The 24,128-nt window shown below is 44.6% G+C and overlaps 1 protein-coding gene across 2 annotated transcripts in view; it reads left to right on the forward strand.

Moving 5' to 3' along the window:
* Positions 1–24,128, forward strand: part of LOC126260023 (proton-coupled amino acid transporter 1-like) — a 447,322-nt gene that overhangs the window by 142,277 nt on the left and 280,917 nt on the right. The window contains exon 1 of one of the 2 annotated variants that reach the window (XM_049957188.1): positions 17,202–17,258. The exons of the other annotated variant lie outside the window; for it this stretch is intronic. The gene's annotated coding sequence lies outside the window, so the exon portion shown is untranslated. Of the gene's footprint in view, positions 1–17,201; positions 17,259–24,128 lie in introns of those variants that run through there. 2 annotated transcript variants of the gene reach the window in all.

Consider the following 24,128-nt stretch of genomic DNA (forward strand, 5'->3'; position numbering starts at 1 on the left):
TTCATATCTCTTGGAAAACTGGTTTTACTCAGTAACACAGTATCTTGAAAAGTAAGTTAACTTCGGTTGTAACAATATAAAAATGTAATGTAACAATACAGCAATATAACAATGTAACAATTTATAAATGTAATGTATACAATCAATGTAACAGTATATTAATGTAATGTCATTTTGTCCAACATCTAAGGTATGGTATATGTACCTCAAAGATTCAGGACGTAAATAAATGAATATAAATAAATAAATCCCGGGCTCAAATCTCGGTCCGGTGCACATTTTCGCTTGCCGACGCTGATTCCGCGCAATGTCCCAATGCAGCCGACATCAGTAATCCTTTTTTTAAAATTTTTTTTTTCACAGTACATTATAATTATACAAATGTAACCCACCACCGTAATGATTAGTGGGTCCTAAGTGTTACAATGTTGTTATTTGCAGCTAATTACATTTTTTCTTATGAACTACAGACGGTTCAGGTTAATGGGCAAACTTAAGTGCTATGTTAAGCTATACACACTAATGCCTACTTATAGCTAATCTCAACTGCCAGCAGCGCCACAGGTGTGTCAGTGTGGATATAAACCTATTGCAATGCCTTGCTCATCGAGCTAATCGCGATGAGCGTGCCCCTGACACTAGGCAGGCCAAAATTACTAATCGCTGCAGGTTCCTATTCTGGTTTCTATTTCTAAATCCTACTAACTACGAACTAAGCTACGTCAAGTCCCGTGGGTGCCGTTGTTGTGAAGTTAATTTACCCCACTCCCCCTAGCCGTGTACGTGGCGGATTCCAACTTACAAGTCGACCTGTCCACGTACAGGCAGTACAGGATTAGGGTACTAGGAAACGTTCGGTAGTTTGCTGTTGATCACGAATGTCCCTCAAGTATGCTGTCAGAACTTTTCGTGATACCTCGTTAGCCAGATTATTCAAGGTTTGGAATGTCTCCCTTGTCTCAGCAAGTCGTATGTGTCATTGTTTGGTAGTTTCTGTCGTAATGTAGCTGCTACATCATCGAAAAGGGGGGACTCGTAAACCACACGGTCGGGAGTACCATCCGATGCGCCAAAGTCACACGCGGGCGTAGCTCTCTTCCCCAACCGGCATAAATATGTCGGATAGGGCCCATGACCAGTGAGAAAATGGATCAAACCCCGGGTTGGCTCAAAATACCTCATACCTAGCCTACCCTTCATATTTAGTAAGAGTTGGAAAGTTCTTCTACCCCTGCCATAGTTCTTCACCTCTTTTCCTTATCTCACACTTGTCCCTAACCCGAACGCCCAAAATGTCTTCTACGACATATCATCTTTCTTAGCCCAATACCATGCTGCTTTTTCCCTGATTTTAATGTCTAGAGGACAGAGCCCCATTATCACTAATAGGGCCCCCCTTGGATATGTCCTGTAAGCCCCCACGGACCTTAATAACATGTTTCTCTGTACTCTTCTCGTGAGCATGTGTGCCCAGACTCCCGAGCCGTAACACTGACGTTAGTATGCTACTGTAGTACAATTTTATCAGATGAGGGGGAAGGTGAAATCTCTTATGACCTATACAGATGAGGTTATTAAGTACTTGTAGTGTCTTTCGGTCACGGATTCAATGTGCCTCCCGAAGTTCCACCTTTCATCGAAGATAATTCCCAAGTAGCGTGTCTCCCGTCGCCTAAGGACTGGTGAGCCCTCAATTCTCACAGTAGGATTTCTCATTAGCTGTCCTTTTAGCAGAAGGTAAGTTGATGTTGTTGGTGAAATTGACATCTTGGTATTTCGGCACCAAAGCTGCAATTTTTCCATGGACCTCTCTATTTTCGGCTCAATGTTTTCGTGGCTCCAGCCGCCAATCAACAGGAGGAGGTCATCAGCGTAGGCCATCACCTCTAGCAGCTCTTCGCTCTGTTGCAGGTTGTCCAGAAGTGACTCCATGTGGATGTTCCAGAATAGGGGACCTAATACGGAACCCTGGGGGCATCCTTTCGTAATGGTTTTTCCAACTTTACCGCTAGGGTACGAAAGCCAGACCTCCCGATCCTCACAATAGCTCCTCAGGTAACCATATAGCGGCCCGAGACACACTTTCTCCCGCAAGCAGGATAAGAGCGAAGGCCACCACAGGTTGTCGAAGGCGCCACTGATGCCCACCATGATGCCAACAACGTACTTGTACAGGGCTGAGCCGCAGACCTCAGCCGCCAGGGCGACTGCATCAGTTGCCGATCGCCCAGGCCTGAAGCCGAACTGCCTGCTTCTCACCCTGCACAGCACTGGGTGTGCAGTCAGTCTGTCAGCTAGCAGTTTCTCTAGGCCTTTTCCAAACACGTCTAATAAACAAATGGGTCTGTAGGATTTAGCTTCAGCTGGCTCTTTGTCAGGGCCTTTTTCAGTAATTACCACGTTAGCGACTTTTCGGGAATCTTTCCTGCCTGAGGCATTCATTGAATAGGTGGGTAAGTGGTGTTACCAGCTGAGGGGCTAAGAAATGCACCACCTCCGCCACAATGCCGTCTGGCTCGGGGGCTTTCCCTCTCTTCAGAGATTTGATGTGGGCAGCCAGCTCCTCTTCAGAAAAGGGGTAAACTGCCCCATCATTAGCGTGTCTGTCGAGATCGTTCCGTAATTGGTGCTGATCTTCAGTGTCTCCACCCACATCGTCATCAGGCAGCAGGGACCGGAGAAGGACCTCAGCATCGGTAATCCCTTTACTTTACTTTCCTTTATTCCCCTCTCCACTTTCAATTTGCGTAGAATAGTTTCTGTAAAATCGTATGAAAAAGAACTGCAGCTTCGCACCTCGATACCGTCAGCGCAGCTCGTCACCAACCGGCGCACCGAAAGCGGGCAAAGAATGTTTCGTTCATTAAGGCTCGCTTGCACGCCAGTCGAAGTCGCTAACCGGCTGTTATTGTGTGTGCCTCATTGGGTAACAAGTGGATATTTTCTGCACTGAATCAAACCGACTCGCGCTGGGCCCCGCTGCGAAGGTAACCCACTGTCTGTGCACATCCTTTCGTTCGCGAAAGTCAACAGTTAGCGTACTAATGGCGGATAAAAAAAATAAAAAGCTGCGGTCTAAGGCGCTGCAGTCAGGGACTGTGCGGCTGGTCCCGGCGGAGGTTCGAGTCCTCCCTCGGGCATGGGTGTGTGTGTTTATCCTTAGGTTAATTTAGGTTAAGTAGTGTGTAAGCTTAGGGACTGATGACCTTAGCAGTTAAGTCCCATAAGATTAAAAAAAAAAAAAAACTAAACTGAAAATCCAATGACCAAACGTTAGAAGTTTTAACGTTCTGTGTAAGTTTTTACACAACTCGAAAACAGTGAATTTCATCTCCGATACAACTTGGACCAGCATTTTTCAAACGAGGTTCAAAGGGTTCAAATGGCTCTAAGCGCTAGGTCATCAGTCCCCTAGACTTAGAACTACTTAAACCTAACTAACCTAAGGACATCACAGACATCCATGCCCGAGGCAGGATTCGAACCTGCGACCGTAGCAGCAGCGCGGTTCCGGAATGCAGCGCCTAGAACCGCTCGGCCACAGCGGCAGGCTTCAAACGAGGAATTTGGAAAAGAATACATGGTCGCGTAAGTACGGCACCCACCCACATCTGGTGAAACTGTTGAATCTACTGCACTGATTTTTTTTTTCATTTCGATTCATATTATTACAGCTGAATTCCCCCGAGATGTGTGTACTCGTATGTGTGAGAGTGATGTGACGAGTTTGCTTTGTGACACACAAAAACTATCACAGTGGTATGGAAGCAGGGAGCTGGACTCCGAATGCGTACTCTTGGAGCCTATTGATCGAGTATACAACACAGTCATATTTCTCAAACTGCACAACAGGGACCTCGGGTGTAAATAGCACACTTACAAGGGAACCTCCCCATCGCACCCCCCTCAGATTTAGTTATAAGTTGGCACAGTGGATAGGCCTTGAAAACCTGAACACAGATCAATCGAGAAAACAGGAGGAAGTTGTGTGGAACTATGAAAAAAATAACCAAAATATACAAACTGAGTAGTCCATGCGTAAGATAGGCAACATCAGAGATAGGGTGAACTCAGGAGCGCCGTGGTCCCGTTGTTAGCGTGAGCAACTGCGGTACGAGACGTCCTTGGTTCAAGTCTCAAGAGAGTGAAAACTTTAATTTTCAGACAATTATCAAAGTTCAGGCACTCACACATAATCAACTTCGCTCTGAAAAATTCCAGAACATGTTTATATTTGCTTGGACATATGCAGGATTTGACGGTCTACGCACGAAAAAATATGAAAACGTTAAAAACATATGTTTTGACAGAGCACAGTGAAAACTGTGCGACTGTGAAACTGTTGCATTCATTTGTTGCCGTTTATGTGACAAACTTATGTTTTCATCACTTTCTTGGGAGTGATTATCACATCCACAAGAAAACCTAAATCGGGCAAGGTAGAAGAATCTTTTTACCCATTCGCCAAGTGTAGAAGTTAGGTGGGTCGATAACATATTCCTCACTGGACTCGCATTCTGGAGGACGACGGTTCAATCCCGTCTCCGGCCATCCTGATTTAGGTTTTCCGTGATTTCCCTAAATCGTTTCAGGCAAATGCCGGGATGGTTCCTTTGAAAGGGCACGGCCGATTTCCTTCCCAATCCTTCCCTAACCCGAGCTTGCGCTCCGTCTCTAATGACCTCGTTGTCGACGGGACGTTAAACACTAACCACCACCACCACCAACATATTCCTGTCATGTGACGCACATGCCGTCACCAGTGTCGTATAGAATATATCAGACGTGTTTTCCCGTGGAGGAATCGGTTGACCTATGACCTTGCGATCAAATGTTTTCGGTTCCCATTGGAGAGGCACGTCCTTTCGTCTACTAATCGCACGGTTTTGCGATGCGGTCGCGAAACACAGACACTAATTTTATTATGTGAACAGAGACGTCAATGAACGAACGGACAGATCATAACTTTGCGAAAATAAAGAAAGTAAAATTTTCACTCGACGGAAGACCTGAACCAAGGACCTGACGTTAGGCAGCTGCTCACGCTAACCACGGGACCACGACGTTCCTGAGATCAATTTACCCTTGATGTTGCCTATCTTGCGCATGGACAACTCAGTTTGTATATTTTGCTTATTTTTTTCATAGTTCCACATAACTTCTTCCTGTTTTCTCGATTGTTCTGTGTTCAGTTTTCCGAGGCCACTGTGCCAACTTGTAACGAAATCTGAGGGGGGTGCGATGGGGAGGTTCCCTTGTTAGTACAACGTAACGACTGCACGTTAATATCAGAAAGACTAACAGCACAAAGATACTAAAAACTTAATTTCTGCAGCAAAATTTTATTCAAAAATAGTCTCCAACCTTTAACTGCCACAATATCGTTTCTGATAAACACAACAGGATGTTAAAAGAAGAATCTTTAAAAACAACAATTACTAAATCCAGAATTATTACTTTTATAAAATCTTTTATAAAATCTTAATACAGTCAACTTGACATAAACGTGGAACCCACTGATTTTTCGATGCACTTTAAGACCGCCTAGATGAAAACCCTTTACCGAAATACGAAAATCTGCAATGAAGACAAAATGATGCCTCCTTTCTGTTGCAACTCGCCAAAACCGCTGCCTCTATTCTGTCCAATAATCAACAGCGTAGAACATGTATATAGTGTGTTTTCCTTTTACAGAAGCAACATTACATGCAGTTCATCGGCACACTGTGGCTTCATGTACATACGACATAGACACTGGTTTCATCAACGTGCAAAAGGTGTATGTTATACGCTGGAAACAACATTTCATTGCCTTGACAAATAATAGGCAAACTCCCGTAATGAGGTTAGAAACGTCAGAGTGCTACCAATACTATAGAAGAAGGACGGCCGGGGTGGCCGAGCGGTTCTAGGCGCTACAGCCTGGAACCGCGCGACTGCTACGATCGCAGGTTCGAATCCTGCCTCGGGCATGGATGTGTGTGATGTCCTTCGGTTAGTTAGGTTTAAGTAGTTCTAGGGGACTGATGACCTCAGAAGTTAAGTCTCATAGTGCTCAGAGCCATTTGAACTATAGAAAAAACACCAGTCTGTTACTTTGGCGCCTTGCAAGGATGCCTTTAATGTTCGTTTTAAAACACGATTGACACATAGCAAAGGACTGACCAGTCTTAAATTCAGCACTTTGTCTCCGAACCACAAATAGTGCTTGTTATTTCTCAAGAGATAGAAGTTGACAACAGCAGTGAACAGTTCCAAGAGTATACTTCAGTAAACTCACAGTGCATTCACACCTAATTTCAAACGTCGGCTACGTACTTGCTCACATCGCCATAGCATGCAGCTTTCACGTTTTCCGATCAAGCACTGCTACTTCTGCAGTAAAACAGTTTTAGCAGACCTCCATGCACACCACCTTGTTGCCGGGCAATTCCCTCGACCCAACAGTCACACCGCGCTCGCCCAGCTTCCGGCTTGCCCCACTCCAGGCAACAACCACACCTCTCTCGCCGCCGACCACCGCGGAGAGAACCTACCAGAGCTTGCCAGTCCGAAGATATGTCATTGCCCCTTGATGCGACTATCGGTAAGTGCCGGCATTGCACAACAGATTAAGGAGGAAGCTGTACATTCCCCAAACAGATAAGCCACGACGAAGCGACACACTTCCCACGACCAATCGTGAACTACATTTTGTTCATTTATGGTGTTCCTTTACATCATGGAATTTCGCAGACTCACTTTTCTACATCTACATCTACATTCATACTCCGCAAGCCACCCAACGGTGTGTGGCGGAGGGCACTTTTCGTGCCACTGTCATTACCTCCCTTTTCTGTTCCAGTCGCATATGGTTAGCGGGAAGAACGACTGTCTAAAAGCCTCCGTGCGCACTCGAATCTCTCTAATTTTACATTCGTGATCTCCTCGGGAGGTATAAGTAGGGGGAAGCAATATATTCGATACCTCATCCAGAAACGCACCCTCCCGAAACCTGGCGAGCAAGCTACACCGCGATGCAGAGCGCCTCTCTTGCAGAGTCTGCCACTTGAGTTTGCTAAACATCTCCGTAACGCTATCACGGTTACCAAATAACCCTGTGACGAAACGCGCCGCTCTTCTTTGGATCTTCTCTATCTCCTCCGTCAACCCGATCTGGTACGGATCCCACACTGATGAGCAATACTCAAGTACAGGTCGAACGAGTGTTTTGTAAGCCACCTCCTTTGTTGATGGACTACATTTTCTAAGGACTCTCCCAATGAATCTCAACCTGGTACCCACCTTACCAACAATTAATTATATATGATCATTCCACTTCAAATCGTTCGTACGCATACTCCCAGATATTTTACAGAAGTAACTGCTACCAGTGTTTGTTCCGCTATCATATAATCATACAATAAAGGGTCCTTCTTTCTACGTATTCGCAATACATTATATTTGTCTATGTTAAGGGTCAGTTGCCACTCCCTGCACCAAGTGCCTATCCGCTGTAGATCTTCCTGCATTTCGCTACAATTTTCTAATGCTGCAACTTCTCTGTATACTACAGCATCATCCGCGAAAAGCCGCATGGAACTTCCGACACTATCTACTAGGTCATTTATATATATTGTGAAAAGCAATGGTCCCATAACACTCCCCTGTGGTACGCCAGAGGTTACTTTAACGTCTGTAGACGTCTCTCCATTGATAACAACATGCTGTGTTCTGTTTGCTAAAAACTCTTCAATCCAGCCGCACAGCTCGTCTGATATTCCGTAGGCTCTTACTTTCGTAGCGACTTACCTTCGTAGCGACTTCATTTCCGCTTTCTTCTTTGTTGTTTAGAATTTATCCCGTGCTCCTTTATCTTCTGTGTTCTCCTTCCCTTTCTTCTGTCCATGTTGTTTCCAATTTTTTATTTCTTCTGTCTTGAAAGCCTGCATTTAGTATGCCAAAAAAAGACTGTTCTGCATTCTTTCCGAATATTTGATGTTATTTCTTTCCAGTTTTTTCTTATTTCTGTATATCGTGTTACTGACTGTTTCTATTCCCAGGAACAGAGGGATATTTGTTTTGTAGGCATTTTTTCATTTATCCGTTACAGCTGTTCAAAGAAGACTTATCTTCGCTATGTCATTACTGGTGTGAATATTACCGAAGCATCAGTCATGCTTGCAAAATACTAACACGAATTCTTTGCAGATGTATGGAAATACTGGTGGATTTCACGGGGAAGATCAATTTGGATTTCGGAGAAATTTAGGAACACGCGAGGCAATACTGACGCTACGACTTACCTTACAAGATAGGTTAAGGAAAGGCAAAACTACGTTTACAGAATTTGTTGACTTAGAGGATGTTTTCCACATTGTTGGCTAGGGGGAGGGGGGGGGGGTTGAGTTGGGTAAAACCCAGGGAGCAGAAGACTATTTACAACTTGTACAGAAACCAGATGGAAATTATGAGAGTCTAGGGCCATGAAAGGGAAGCAGTGGTGAGAAGGGAGTGAGACAGTGGTGGTGCCTATCCCCGATGTTATTGAATCTGTACATTGAGCAAGCAGTCAAGGAAACCAAAGAAAAATTAAAGTAGGAATTAAAGTTCATGGAGAAGAAATAAAAATTTCAGAGTTTGCCGATGATGTAATTCTGTCAAGACAGCAAAGAACTTGGAAGAGCTGTTCAACAGAATAGACAGTGTCCTGAAAGGAGCACACAACATAAACGTCAACAAAAGCAAAACATTAATGATAGAATGTAGTCGAATTGTATGAGGTGATGGTGAGGGAATTGGATTAGGAAATGAGACAGTTAAAGTGGTAAATGAGTTTTGTTATTTGGGAAGCAAAATAATTGATGATTGTTGAAGTAGGGAGTGCATAAAATGTGGACTGTCAATGGCAAAGAAAAGTGTTTCAGGAAAAGAGAAATTTGTTAATATCGAGTATAGATTTAAGATCAGCAAGTCCTTTCTGGAAGTAATTGGTAGATTGTACTCATGTATGGAAGTGAAACATGGATGATAAAAAGATTAGACAAGAAGAGAACGGCAAAAAAATGGCCCTGAACACTATGCGACTTAACTTCTGAGGTCATCAGTCGCCTAGAACCTGGAACTAATTAAACCTAACTAACCTAAGGACATAACACACATCCATGCCCGAGGCAGGATTCGAACCTGTGACCGTAGCGGTCGCTCGGCTCCAGACTGTAGCGCCTAGAACAGAACGGCCACTCCGGCCGGCGAAGAGAATAGCAGCTTTTGAAGCGCGGCGCTATAGAAGAATGCTGAAAGTTACATGGGTAGGTCTCGTACCTAATGAGGAGGTACTGAAAATTAGTATTGGAGATAAAAAATTTTCTGGCGCAACCTGACTAGAATAAGGGACTGATTAGTAGGACGCATTTTGAGACTAGTATTGGAGGGAAGTGTGGTCGGTAAAAGTCGTAGAGGAAGACCAAGGGATGAATACAGTAAGCAGATTCAGAAGAATGTAGGTGCAGTAGTTATTAGGAATTGAGTGTGGCATGGGGTGCTAGATCAAACCAGTCTTCGGACTGAAGATAACAACAACAACATGCCACCACTTCTGATATTTTCTCAACATTTTCGAAGATCTCCCCGTTACTTGTCATTTTCTAGTCATCTGTAGTTCGTATTGCACCCTTTTTTCTAATAAGCCATCTTTCAAGTATCTCTATTCTGTCTAGCTTATCGTTCATTGTTAAACATTCACACACACTTAAACATTCTGATCTTTCTACTGTGGTATAGTGTTTTAGTGTTGTTTTTCTAGACATACAGTTCCTGTTGTAGAAGCTTTTTGTGAAAAACATTCATTTATCGATTTATTGGTTTCCTATATATGACGGTAGTATCTGTTCCCGAAAGAACACATACCGTGGATGACCATGCAGCTTTGCTAGAAATGAAATGATAATTAAATAGACACCCTAGCTGCAAACAGGCGTTGATATACTTCACTGGGGACATGTTGAAAATGTGTGCCCCGACCGGGACTTGTAAGCAGGAGATCCCGGGTTCGAATCCCGGTCGGGGCACACATTTTTAACATGTCCCCAGTGAAGTATATCAACGCCTGTTTGCAGCTAGGGTGTCTATTTAATTATCATTTCATTATTGGTTTCCTTATCTTCAGGATTTAACTTAAACAGTCCCAGTAATTACAAACAACAGAATTTCCAGCTGTATTTTTCGAGTTTCTAAAAGTTAACACATCTAGCAGCAAATCCGGTATCGTCATGATGATTGATGAGCGGTATATCACAGATGCCGAACAAAAGATACGAATACCGGTGAAAGAAAAAAAAATTTATTAGTCTGCTATTGGACCGGATTTTGCATTAACTGCACCTTGTGTGTGAATTGGGATATACGAGTAGCGTGCAACAGATAAAGGGATACATACCTGCTTTTTCCGGAAAAGGCTGATACTGTAGAAAGCATTATTGGTGGATATCGTAAACTTAACTTGTCCTCCAAAATACAGCACAAAAGTTCAATTATATTCATATAAGGGGGTCGGGGATGTGACACGAGGTTTACTTCATACACTCCTGGAAATTGAAATAAGAATACCGTGAATTCATTGTCCCAGGAAGGGGAAACTTTATTGACACATTCCTGGGGTCAGATACATCACATGATCACACTGACAGAACCACAGGCACATAGACACAGGCAACAGAGCATGCACAATGTCGGCACTAGTACAGTGTATATCCACCTTTCGCAGCAATGCAGGCTGCTATTCTCCCATGGAGACGATCGTAGAGATGCTGGATGTAGTCCTGTGGAACGGCTTGCCATGCCATTTCCACCTGGCGCCTCAGTTGGACCAGCGTTCGTGCTGGACGTGCAGACCGCGTGAGACGACGCTTCATCCAGTCCCAAACATGCTCAATGGGGGACAGATCCGGAGATCTTGCTGGCCAGGGTAGTTGACTTACACCTTCTAGAGCACGTTGGGTGGCACGGGATACATGCGGACGTGCATTGTCCTGTTGGAACAGCAAGTTCCCTTGCCGGTCTAGGAATGGTAGAACGATGGGTTCGATGACGGTTTGGATGTACCGTGCACTATTCAGTGTCCCCTCGACGATCACCAGTGGTGTACGGCCAGTGTAGGAGATCGCTCCCCACACCATGATGCCGGGTGTTGGCCCTGTATGCCTCGGTCGTATGCAGTCCTGATTGTGGCGCTCACCTGCACGGCGCCAAACACGCATACGACCATCATTGGCACCAAGGCAGAAGCGACTCTCATCGCTGAAGACGACACGTCTCCATTCGTCCCTCCATTCACGCCTGTCGCGACACCACTGGAGGCGTGAGCGGAAGACGGCCTAACGGTGTGCGGGACCGTAGCCCAGCTTCATGGAGACGGTTGCGAATGGTCCTCGCCGATACCCCAGGAGCAACAGTGTCCCTAATTTGCTGGGAAGTGGCGGTGCGGTCCCCTACGGCACTGCGTAGGATCCTACGGTCTTGGCGTGCATCCGTGCGTCGCTGCGGTCCGGTCCCAGGTCGACGGGCACGTGCACCTTCCGCCGACCACTGGCGACAACATCGATGTACTGTGGAGACCTCACGCCCCACGTGTTGAGCAATTCGGCGGTACGTCCACCCGGCCTCCCGCATGCCCACTATACGCCCTCGCTCAAAGTCCGTCAACTGCACATACGGTTCACGTCCACGCTGTCGCGACATGCTACCAGTGTTAAAGACTGCGATGGAGCTCCGTATGCCACGGCAAACTGGCTGACACTGACGGCGGCGGTGCACAAATGCTGCGCAGCTAGCGCCATTCGACGGCCAACACCGCGGTTCCTGGTGTGTCCCCTGTGCCGTGCGTGTGATCATTGCTTGTACAGCCCTCTCGCAGTGTCCGGAGCAAGTATGGTGGGTCTGACACACCGGTGTCAATGTGTTCTTTTTTCCATTCCAGGAGTGTAGTTCGAAAAGTGTGATGGGAGGTTTATCGTACTGGTACACAGTATTTTCACAATATTTTGTAGCTCGGGGTGATACTGGGTGCCTGAATACTACAATTACCTCTTCCTGGACAAGAACGTGGCCCAGACCACGGGGCGGCATCGCGCCCCACAGAATAATTACTCTGGCGCCATGTTTCACAGCAGGACAGAGAGAATTAAGCTGACTTTCTGGAATAACGTGAACGATTCACCGGACCAAATGGCATTCTCTCATTGTTACCGCGTCCAGTCCTTATGTTCACGACATCAGGCTCGGCATTTCATGCGAAGTATGCAGTTCGTAGTATATTCACTTGCTTTGAAATAGCTCTGCCGCGGATGTTGTGACATGCAGTTGACGACGTATATTTTTGATGGTGCAGCGTCCTTTGAATTTATGTTCATCCCTCACGACTTGAAGGATCCTGATGCCTTGTGCTTTCCGGCTACAATCGTTTCAAAGTCATCCTGTCTCTTTCAGTCACTTTCGACTTTTGGTCACTGTTGTGCTTGACAGATTCATTCCTTGATTTAAAGTGGCATCCGTCCACCCTCGTGATGGTGTAGCATACTTGGTTCAGAGTCTGCAACGTCTGCTCTGGCTGAAAAGTCCCTTTTTTTCGGAAGCATTTCCTGTTAATAGCGGTGTAAAGCAGGGGTGTGTGTGACAGACTCATTATACTTAACAACTTCTGCAGGGATCCCATCTTCATCTTGAGCCTTTCGCTTAGTAAGGGACTCCTGAGGTCCTTCATAATAGGCACTGCATCTAGTTCTTTCATAACCGGCACTTATTTGAAGGCGTCAGGTGCACCGTGCTAATATCATTCTCAGCTGCGTACAACTCTAAATAGTGTTCAGCCCGGCGTTCCATTTGCTACCTTCACCAGCAATGACTTCGCCTGTCTTGGACCTCAGAGAAGTTTTTCTAACGGTTGGACCAGTTTCTTTCTTAATGCTATCATACATGGCCACTTCGCCTTAGTGTCCCCAGACTAGGACTGTTTCTGTATATTTGCACATAAATTCAGCCAGTAGTTATGTGCACATCTCCTGGATGTTTTCTGTGCCCTGTTCTTTGCTTCTCACATGTCATCCCGAGATCTTCCACTCGAGTTTGTTTTGTAAGCAAGCAAGACTTTCCGTTTAGCCTCAGTGACTGTCTCCATCTCTTCCAAATTTCGCTCATACCGTCCTTGTTCATATTTCCTTTTATACCATAGGTCAATACTGTTAAACTGTAGATGACACTAGAAAGTTGTTCTCTTTTGTTGCCAGTATTCCTTACTACAAGTACCTTTCCTGGTGAAGCACTTGCAAAATTTTTGGCAAATCCCTGCTTTCATTTTGACTCATGAACACGGTATGTGTTGATCTGGGGATGACCTCTCGGTTTGGCATGGTGACATTTCTTAGGGGTGAGCCTCATTGTGCACACGACCAGAGCGTGCCAGCACTATGACAGCTTCGTGCCACTAGGACATTTTTGAGATCTGTACACCCAGCTACGACAAAATCAAGTTGATGCCAGTGATGAGAGCGGGGGTGTTGGCAGGACACGCTGTGTTTCTAACGCATAGTCCATAAAAACAGCAGACTTCCACCAGTCTCTTGCCATTTGCATTCACTTTTCCCACTCCATGTTAACAAAGGCAATTCGGCCACATGTCATTATCTGATCCAACTCTACCGTTAAAGCTCCTAGTGACTCACGGCTACTCTTACGAGTGCAATCAACCGCTTGTGTATTGTCAATGTGCTTTTGACACGTGGTCCTAAGATTCGAGATGGCAATACCAAATGGTGATTTCCTTTTTATTTTTAGTAGGTGTATGAAATGAACCCGCTTGTCGATGATTACTTCTAAGCTCCGCACAACCTATGAAGCCCGCGGGTAGTGGCAGGGCAGGAGCTTGTCGGCTGGGGACTGCCCAGCTTGCGGCGCGCAGTAGCTGCGCTCGAGTCTAACGTCAATTCGAATGAGTTTATAGCCGATAACTGCTTTTTCGTGAGCTGTTCCGATGTTCTTTGACGTCGGTGAAGTGTCCTCTCCAGGATGCTGCATGTCTGAGCGATAAACATAAAGACACGTGAATCGCCCAATCATCACGATCTCCCTCTCGACCTAAATGATAGTGTCTAAAGGAAAGGCAAGCCAGTACGTTTTGTATGACGTCGGTTGCAGGAGCTACCGGTAGTAAGCCTTCCGGCCGCCTCTGTGGCCCTACTCAAGATTTCCTTTCAGTGTTTTCTCCCTTAGCCTTCATCCCTGCCGAGACTAACCATAAGGCAGTGGTGTGCAAGGTGATTAGAGGAGGTACATGAACGGTAACTGAGGAGAGCGTCGGGAACAGGATCTGTAGGATAGATTGATCGTTGTGAAGGACACGCTGTCCGTCTCCTCTGTTGAGACCTGACCAGCTAGGTTAGACCTGGCAGTACCTATGGTATCGCCGATATAACTCTCAGCTTCCACGGAGCACACTAACCGGCCCGCCCCCATGGACAGAGATACGGTAAGGTGGTGCCTCCTCGGATGTTGATGTAAGGTGTCATCAAAGTCACCATGGTGCTTCTCTGTGCACCAATAAAAGTGGCTATTTTCACTACTGGTATTTCAGCAAGAAGGGAATCTAATCTAATCTAATCATGTCTCTCCTCAAATTCGAAATGTCAAACATAATGAAATATTAACACTTCAGTATGTTTCGAATCTGACTACCAATACTACTAGTAAGAGAATGATGATTGTATACACACTAAGTGACAGGCATCAGCACTAGAGCATTTTAAAATTATAACGCTGATGACATTTTAAAATATTCTTCTTGACTATCGTGTAATTTTGTACAAGCAACAACATTTGTTTTCTGTACCTTCAAAATCTTTCCTGTATATATGATTCTATGCGTCATTTGGTACAAGCAGGATCCTTACAGGATCACCTTGTTGCCCAACCGTCTGTCTGTCTGTCTGTCTGTCTGTCTGTCAAGACCCCTTTTCTTCGGAAACGGGTAGACGTATCAAGTTGAAATTACACTAAGGTCCCTTGGCGGTGCAAATAATTTAAGATTGCAGGTCAATGCGGTCAACTGATAGTGCCATATATGTTACATATTTTGATATTTGCGAACTCAGCGATGAAAATCTAGATGTGAACTATCTGTATACATGTTGGGCTTGGTGGCTTAGTTGTAAAGTCTTGCCCTGGCGGCCGGCCGATGTGGCCGAGCGGTTCTAGGCGCTTCAGTCTGGAACCGCGCGACCGCTACGGTCGCAGGTTCGAATCCTGCCTCGGGCATGGATGTGTGTGACGTCCTTAGGTTAGTTAGGTTTAAGTAGTTCTAAGTTCTAGGGGACTGATGACCTCAGAAGTCCCATAGTGCTCAGAGGCATTTGAACCATTTGAACCTTGCCCTGCAACCGACAGGTCGCGTGACCGAATTTCGGTTGGGCCACGGATTAAGAATTCGTTTTAACCTAGCCTTTCTTATCCATTATTAAAGCCACTTCTGCCTTACCCCTGTTTGATTTTGTATTTATAACCCTGTGTTGACCTGACCAGAAGGCCTCTTCCTCCTGCCACCGACTTCTCTGATCCCCACTATTTCTTCCACCTATCCATTTCCCTTTTTAATTTTTCTAATCTTTCTGACAGCTACACTCCACGCTGCGATCCGTAGAATGCAAGATTTGTTTCTCCGGATAACTACATACTCCTGAGTGTTCAGCTCCCGGAGATCCGAATGGGGGACTATTTTACCTCCAGAATATTTTACCCAAGAGAACGTCATCATCATTTAACCATACAGTAAAGCTGCGTGCCCTCGGGAAAAATTACGGCTGTAGTTTCCCCTTGCTTTCAGCCGTTCGCAGTACCAGCACAGCAAGGCCGTTTTGGTTTGTGTTACAAGGACAGATCAGTCAGTCATTCAGACTGTAGCCCCTGAAACTAATGAAACGGCTGCTACTCGTCTTCAGAAACCTCACGTTTGTCTGGCCTCCCAACTGATACCCCTCCGTTGTGGTTCTCCGTACGGTACGGCTATCTGTACCGCTGTGGCACGCAAGCCACCCCACCGACGGCAAGGTACATGGTTCATAGGGGGCTATCAGTAGTATAATAGCTATATTACTGGCAAACTAAAATTATTTTTTGTCAAACTTCTTTTATCTCATGATTGGTTTTATGAAAGGGTTCGTATTTCGGCGCTGCAACTGCGTTTCACTGAGTATTATTGTTCCTTGCATAAGGGGCAAAGTAAATGCAACAGTGACATTCTTATTTGTGAAACTGATGAGTTTTGCTTGTGCAAGTAAACTTTAATTTTCAGTTACGCTATTTTGACTATAACAGAGAGAGCTGAATTTTAACTGTTTTTTAATGATTATTTGCATGTTCTTTCAGATTACTGCATTCGATTTTCTTTGTTAACTCAAAATCATAGGAAATTTTTCTGTTTGTTTTTTAGTGAAACACTTCTGTTGTTTTCAGAAACGTTATGTGATAATTACTGTACTGATAACAAATTTGTTAATGAACAAAGTTTGTCCAACAGGTTTGGTGACTGAATTTAGAAATAATTTATCAAAATTTCGCAATACACTTCGCTGTCTTTGCCGTTGTCTTTGTTGTGTGTGGTTTGCACTGTTTTAAAACTATCACTCAAAATTTGCGTAAGGAGAAGGTGGAAGTTATTTGTAAAAGTAATTGTTGCACGTTTTCTCCGCTAATCATTATTAGTTTCGAAACAAATATTTTAACATTCTGATCCGATTAGGCTCACCCGCTCACGGACATTTGCATAGCCAATTACAGAAGGGAAGGTTACAGGATGACAGGATTACAACTTTCTCCTATGAACATAATTATTACAAAGATTTTCATATTAAATTGTAGAATACCTTAAAGCCTACGCTTAATATAAGGACCTCCTATTTCTTATCGTTCAGTGACCTCCTGCACAATATGCTTTGTGACAGATTTGGTCCCAGAATGAACCCCTGCGGAAGGTCCTCCTGGCGCAGGTGCCGGGCACGGCGTCGCGCCGCTACGTCCAGCGAGGCGACGCCCGCACCTGTGGGCCTATGCCGTCCCGCCCCCCCTCCCACCTGAGTCCCCCCTCCCCCCTTAACGCCTCTCACGACCCAGTCTCACTACAGGCAGCCGCGGTGCCTACAACCTGCGGCCTTCCGTCCGATTCAGTCGCCAGCCGACACCGCAGCTTTCGCACCTCCGCACCGAGACTCCGTCCCCGCCGCCGCCACTGCAAGGTATTCGCCCGCGTCCTGCGTTACGGCGCCGGGTGTGCCGAGAGTCGTTGTCACGCGTAACCTGCAAACCTGTCGCCACGATACACTGTTATTGCGCCTGCAGTATTTTTATGCCCATTTGTCACAAAGTCTGTCGTGTTTGGACTTCCGCCTCGAGTCACGGCGTTTTCTCATCTGTAAATTGTACAGATCCAGTCTCAAATAGAAATCACTGCCGTCTGCTTTCAAAATGACGTCCAGGCTATTGAAACGCTTTGGATAACAGTACACACAACATTGTCAAAGTTAAATATGCAGTCCCGATCCACTGTATGTACACAAACTTCAAAACTACCATAAAACTGACATAACTCGTTACGTTTCGCGAAAGCCATCGATAACACACGTAGGTAGAAGTCGTTGTAGTAAAAGTCTTATAGTATCTTCGTACAACATGAGCAATTAGATGCTGGCATAAATCATTAAGTGGTGGACTACAGCAGTGGTATATTTGTATTTACTAACTTGTTCGTTCATAGCTTTAAATGTTTTTTAGCTTTTTATTAGGAAACAGATTGATAAGTCACACGTGGGAATGATTTTAGAAACTTTTTAAGGAATGTAGATATATGCCATTCCTCTTTCGTCTAATGTCAATAGTCCAGAGAGACAAGAAGAAGTGAGTATTACTCAACTTTATTTGGACGTGCGAATCAGTACGTTTATGAAACTGCTTCAAATGTGAATTGGTCTGAAAGAAATTAATGTGACTTTCTATATAGCACCCAATAATTCGACAATAATTACAAACTCTATATTTTTAATGTATTTTAGCGGAATCTATTCGAATACTGATTTCTAATGAAAATGACAGCTAAATAATGGTAAGACAGCCATAATCAGCGGTCAACAGATGTATTGGCCTCTATGTACCGTGTTTTGTTGACGGATGAAATTACCAGTTCATGTTTTTAAGGAGAAAATGTACATTTCGATTATAATCCATAGCGCTAAAGAAAGATTTCTGTATCATTTCCTTCACTTACGGGTGAATGACGCGGCCAACTGTGTAATGTTTTTTCCATTTCCGAATATTTATCAATGAAATTCGTCAACAGCCGTGTAATTGAAATGTTATTTTCTTTTATTCTGACTACCATTTTCGGCATTCCACTGTGCCATCTTCAGGCGCCACATACATCTCTCAAAAATAGACGATTATGTCATACAGTGCTATATATTCCTGGATGTTGTGAATTCAGAACCGTTTCCCAAGTGCTTCATTCGGAGATTTGATAACTTCGCTATCAAGTCTTCGATTGAAGCATTTGGGAAACGCTTTTGAATTCACTATATCCAGGAATATATGGCACTCTACGAAAACATCGTTTATTTTTGAGAATTGCACATGGGGCCTGAATGTTGCATAGCGGAATGCCGAAACTGGTAGTCAAAATAAAATAAAATAACATCTCAATTGCACGGCTGTTGGCGAATTTCATTGTCCCTGTCCTTGATGGATCAACAGAGGTTTCCCAATACGTTCAGCGCCGAGTGCGTTAGTTGTGAAAACGCAAACATGCGTTACTATCTTATGTAAAGAAATCAGCTTGTCACTGTGAAAGAAAAATTCAACAGCAAACAAAGAACAGCGATATTTAGCAAAGTATGACGAAGGCTACCGCCACTTAGCGTGAAAAATCCTTGAATTGCGGTTTTGTAGCTCTTTTTCGGAGGTAAACGTAGTATTGCAGACTCAAGGTTATTGCTATTATAATTATCAACTTTTATGTGTCTAGCTTACAAAACTATTTCCTAACATAATATCAGATTTCAGAATTACACTATTGAACAACTGAATTACACATGCGGCCCCGGCTGCGAGGCCTCGGGCACGGAATACAAAAGATACCGGAAGCGTTCGGCTGCCGTACTGATCCGCGACCGCTCAAACGCCGCACACAGCTCACGCCAGTCGGTCAGAGCTGGCCCTAAGATGCAGACATCTCGTTCGAGCGTACTGGAGACGTGCTGTGTAGTACTGAAGTCACGAGACCTGTAGGTCCACGCAAGCTCCCCCAGGGCCGCTGAGTGTTCCTAAAACCATCTTTGACAGTTCGGAACTGCCGAAGTGGTGCATTGTCTTGCTGAATGTATTTTGTTGCCTGGGGGCTGACGTATGTGGATGTACCTTCTACAATACGCCACTAAGGGAGTGTGACAGATTCACCATTTCATCCAGTCTGAACATCCTCCTCGCCTACCTGGACGTTGCCCAGTTGACAAGTAGGACGCACCGCTTCGTGTGGTTTTCGATGTACTCATACTCTGCCAGCGGTGCGTATTAGTATGTTTCTCGGGTGATCAAGCCTGGAGACCTTTTCCATACTTTGAACTTCCAATAGCTTTGCATCCGTGGTACTCCCTGTGCCTCTTCTGCTCAGTGTGAAGTAAAAGTATGACGGTATTCACTGTACACTATTATAGAGGAGGTTGTTCTCGACATATGGCTTCTCATTGGGTGTTGTCCGGCACTGAAATGGCGATTTGTTACCACAGTGTGGGGCGCCTATCCTTCGTTCACTGATCTATGTCAACATGTCACTGCTGTCGGCCGTTGTCTCTAGCGGCAGGTTTCCAAAGTCGTGGTACTAACGATACCATTTAGATGGTGGCACGTGAAAACCCAAGTCCCTGTTCGACTTCGTTGAGGGAGTGTCCAAGCGCTGGGCATCCAGGTTCCGGCCGCATTATCGTGCATCTTGCCGATGTCACGCGAATGGCCAGTGCAAGTGACACACCGAAATATTAGTTCTACCGCGGTGATATAAGCATCTACATGTATACTCCGTAAACCACCTTGCGGTGAGTGGGGGAGGATACTTTCGGCACCATTTCTTTTGTTTCGGATTTCAAACTCTACGGTAATAAAAATTTTCTACTCAGCTGTGTTCGTTGTTTATTTGAAATCGCTTGCGAAGTCTTTTATGGCTTGATCTTCAGGGATAGTTATCGAAATGAAAACAAAAAAAAAAACCACGCATGTACTTCTTGTTGCTGTACCACAGCATCCACATATTTACTATATTCGATACTGGTTCTTTAAAAATATCTATATTCCTAAAACTGTAGTATTGGTCAAAACTGGAAGAAATGTTCCCAAGGAAATAAGTCCAGAAACGAATACCTGTTGAGAGTTGGGCCAATATGTCCTCTCATTCCCAACTGTCCATCAGGGTGGCCAACTCCCCCGTATTTCCCCGTATCTCCCGTATTATAGGAATGTTTTTTTAATCCTCCTGCACGCTTAGGGCCGCCTGTTTCTCCCGCACAGGCCGTCAGTGATCGCTGTTATGAAGATACATTCCGTGATGCACTAGCGATGGTTCAAATTCTCCGACTGACAGATCTCGGTAAGTTTTCGTATAATAATCGGTACTGCTGTCAACATACAGTCTTTATCTGTTTGCGCTTCTACGGAAAGAGGACGGTTTGGCTCAAGGGAATGCGAGGCGCGGAGAATGTATGACATAGCCTACGCGTCTAGAGGGGTCGTGAGAACTGGAATGTTTACTTGTTTCGCAGTCAGTACTGTCACCCCACAGATGGCTCTCCTCGCGCTACTCACAAGGGAACCTCCCCATCGCACCCCCCTCAGATTTCGTTATAAGTTGGCACAGTGGATAGGCCTTGAAAAACTGAACACAGATCAATCGAGAAAACAGGAAGAAATTGTGTGGAACTATGAAAAAATAAGCAAAATGTACAAACTGAGTAGTCCATGCCCAAGATAGGCAACATCACAGCAGATTCTGAGCTCAGAAGCGCCGTGGTCCCGTGGATAGCGTGAGCAACTGCTGTACGAGAGGTCTTTGATTCAAGTCTTCCCTTGAGTTAAAAATTTTTCTTTCTTTATTTTCGCAAAGTTATGATCTATCCGTTCGTTCATTGACGTCTCTGTTCACTGTAATAAGTTTAGTGTCTGTGTTTTGCGACCGCACCGCAAAACCGTGCGATTAGTAGACGAAAGGACGTGCCTCTCCAATGGTACCCGAAAACGTTTGATCGCAAGGTCATAGGTCAACCGATTCCTCCACGGGAAAACACGTCTGATATATTCTATACGACACTGGTGACGGCATGTGCGTCACATGACAGGAATATGTTGTCTACCCACCTAAACTTGTACACTTGGCGAATGGGTAAAAAGACTCTTCTACCTTGCCCGATTTAGGTTTTCTTGTAGATGTGATAATCACTCCCAAAAAAGTGATGAAAACATAAGAGTTTGTCATATAAACTGCAACAAATGAATGCAACAGTTTCACAGTCGCACAGTTTTCCCTGTGTTCTGTCAAAACATATGTTTTTAACGTTTTCATATTTTTTCCGTGCGTAGACCGTCAAATCCTGCATATGTCCAAGCAAATCTGAACATGTCCTGGAATTTTGGAGAGCGAAGTTGATTATGTGTGAGTGCCTGAACTTTGATAATTGTCTGAAAATAAAAAATTAATCTTTTCACTCCAGGGAAGACTTGAACCAGGGACCTCTCGTACCGCAGTTTCTCACGCTAACCACGGGACCACGGCGCTCCTGAGCTCACAATATCCTGTTATGTTGCCTATCTTGCGCATGGACTACTCAGTTTGTATATTTTGCTTACTTTTTTCATAGTTCCACACAACTTCTTCCTGTTTTCTCGATTGATGTGTGTTCAGTTTTTCAAGGCCTATCTACTGTGCCAACTTATAACTAAATCTGAGGGGGGTGCGATGGGGAGGTCCCCTTGTCAGCAGCTATGTCATATGCTTAACTAGCACACAGAAGTAACGTGAACTCCCGAAAGCGGTTTATAGAGACGTTCATATTCAAACACACTCGCTACATTATTTACTTCTCAAGTGACTGACACAACAAAACATTTCGCAACGTTCGAAATAACTGAGTAAAACTATGCAAATCGTGCAAGTTTTTTATATTTATATCCCATTCCAGGAAAATGCGCTGTATCTGTACAGCTGAAATTTATTGCGACTAAAACTTCCTTAAACCTTCGTCAAAGTCACTGTCAGATGACGACAATATTCCTCAAAATGTTGGCCGCCCTACTATCTGCTACATAGCAGTAGACGCTCTAGGCATTGCTGCACGTGGTTACCATGTATCATGAGGAATCCTTCATCCCTTCACTTTGTAAAAGATGTTATTCATCAAGGGTGACACCGAGTAAATGTCGTCCTTCACAGAGTCGTGGTAATACACTCTCAAGGATGACATTTACTCTGTGTTCGTGCCTCATTCCTGATAACATCTTTTTCAGAGCTGTTCCCTAACGTTGTGCCTTCCTTGGCGAAAAAGTAATTTAAAGTCTGACGATGGTCTTGTAATCTGGAAACCGGTTAACAAAATTGTAGAACATACACAAAATTGTGCTTTTCATTTATAACCACGTTGTTCTGCCAAGAATGAACGGAAGAATAAGTTGACTCTGTAAGATCTCTAACGTCCCTAATTTTCTAGTAGTAGTCATTTTGCAAGACGTACGTTGGAGGAAGTAATACAGTGCCAGATTCTTTCCTGGAACGGACGCTCTCGGTACTACAACAGTAAACGTCTCCGAGATGCGCAACACATCTCTTGTTGAGTCTGTCTCTGGTATGTGTTGAACGTCTCCGTTAGACTTTCGCGGTTACTAGTCGGTACCGTAATGAAACGTGCCGTCGTTGGATGGATCTTACCGGAGTATTCCATTTACGCTACATAACGGCCCCAGATCAACGAACAGTACTCAAGAATCGGTCGCACAAGCGATTCGTAAGGCATTTATTTAGTAGAACAATTACATTTGCATAATACTTTTCCAGTATATCTCATCCTATCATCTGTTTTCCTTACATCTAGCTTTGCATGATAATTCGTCTGAGTTGCTGCACACAGTTACTCTTATTTTACCGCTGTCATTACGTGTAGCGATTTACCGCCAGTTGAATAATCAATGCCTTCGTCTACGCAATCAGTTACATTTATTTACATTCAGATTCAAATGACTCTGCAAGTCATCCTGTAATTCGCTATAGGATTTGGCGCCGCAGCCTTCTTACATATAACAGCAGCGCCCACTATATATAGCGACTGTTAAATGTTTGCCTATGCATCTCAAGTCTCAAACTGTAGTTAGTTTCAGAGCTATGCTACACGAGGATTATATGGCCCACAGTGTTCACTGGACACGCACATCGATGAGCCAGAACACTATGAACACCTGTTTAATAGCGTCTCGTTCCACTTTTCAAACACTTTATAACAGAGATTCTACTTAGCATGCCTTCTAAAAGTCCTTGACAGTGTTCCAGAAGTATGTGACACCAGATGTCTACGTACAGGTCAATCAGTCCCGGCAAACTACGGGGTGGTGGTTCACGGGCAAGCAGCTGGCGGCCAACATGTGTTCCAGTGGCTACACATCAGGCACATTGGCTGGGCAAGACATCAATGTGAGTCCACTATAAAGCACCTCAAACCACCGTAACACGATTCTGAACTTGCAATATGGGCAGTTATCCTGCTAGAAGATGTCATCGCCATAAGGAGAGACTTTAAGCATGAAGCAATACAGGTGGTCCACAACGATGTTCACGTAGCTCATTGCCGTCATGAAGCATTCGATTACCACCACAGATCCCATAGAAGCCCAACTCAGTGCATCTCACATCATAATTCTGTCCTCACTGGTCTGCATCTGTGACGCGGTGCGTGTTTTGTGCTGTGATTCACATGACGGCGTGTAAGAACACAACCATCGACCTAGAGTAACAATAAATGCGATTCATTGGACAGGCGACACGTTTCTATTGATCCACTGTGAAAACTCAGTGATGATCACTGTAA

Source organism: Schistocerca nitens, chromosome 5, assembly GCF_023898315.1.
Source record: "Schistocerca nitens isolate TAMUIC-IGC-003100 chromosome 5, iqSchNite1.1, whole genome shotgun sequence".
Lineage (NCBI taxonomy): Eukaryota > Metazoa > Arthropoda > Insecta > Orthoptera > Acrididae > Schistocerca > Schistocerca nitens.